This window comes from Olea europaea, chromosome 12, assembly GCF_002742605.1.
Source record: "Olea europaea var. sylvestris chromosome 12, O_europaea_v1, whole genome shotgun sequence".
In the NCBI taxonomy this organism is placed as follows: domain Eukaryota; kingdom Viridiplantae; phylum Streptophyta; class Magnoliopsida; order Lamiales; family Oleaceae; genus Olea; species Olea europaea.
Window position 1 is genome coordinate 16,461,194 of NC_036248.1, and position 1,247 is coordinate 16,462,440.

Here is a 1,247-nt window from a genome sequence, read left to right on the forward strand (position 1 = left end):
TATGAATCAAAATTCCTATCATTCCTTTCATTCAAATTAGACGCAATGGGCTTATGGATACGCGAAACTCAAAATAGAAACTTGTCCAAATTTCATTGGTAGTAAAAAAAAAAAATACAAACTCATAACATGTTCTTAAAAGATTGAATTATCTTCTCTGACTGTTCATTTGTTCGTGGGTGAAAGTTGTACTGAATTTTAACTTTTTGTCTATAGCACTATGTATAAGCTCTTCCAAAATGAAGAAATAACCTTATATTTATAGTCAAATACGATGGATAAGGGGACTTCATGAAGTCTAACGATATCTGCCGTATACGGTTCATCATATCACTCCATATTATAAGTAGTTTTGACATGTAAGAAGTGTGTCAACTTAATAAGATTATTAATAATTACCTAACTAGTATTATAACCCCTACTTTTCTTTGACAAGTCAGCAACAAATTCAATTGCTTTATTGATGAAAACATACCCAAATCACATAGGGCCAATAAGTTTGGACGTTTTTTCAAGTGATATGTCCACCTTATAGGAGACACTTAAAGTAGAGTTTACAACATGCATATCCAATGGGCTATGAGATTATTAAAATTTTGCGAGAAAGAACACAAGTTTAAATATCAAATTCAACCACGATCAAGTCAATTATCGTAGTTGGATGCAACCAGAATTAACCCCTCACAAGATTCAGTCGTGGTTGCGCGATGGAATGCTGTCGTCATAATATGATCCTTATCATCTTCTTCACAAGTTCTTTTGTTCCATTAGTTGTGATGGGTAATACAACACTAGTTTAGATGGCTCTATGTTATAGGTTCATTGAAAGGTAAAATTATATGACTCATCTAATTATGTAGCTCATTTAGCTCGTGTCTGACAACCTTTAAAAATTTTAGATTGTTTGCTACAGTATCATTCTCTACCACACATTCACACAATAAAATATTTTAAATACAAATTAATAAAGTTTTCTTACTGTTTAACCATACATTCTCTAAAAATACTATTCAAAACTCTTTAACTTTTCAAATAATGAATGTCAAACTGGACCTTAATGTCATATTGATTTTATCTACATCAAGGTATTCACATCAGTAATGTTAAATAATATTACTATTTTATGTTTCTCAATATATGCATACGAAAAAGAGAAAACAGCAAATTATGCCCCAATTTGGTCTCTAATTTAGGAAAAATGCATCTCTTTTTAATTTTCAATTACATATTCTTCAAAAAATAATATT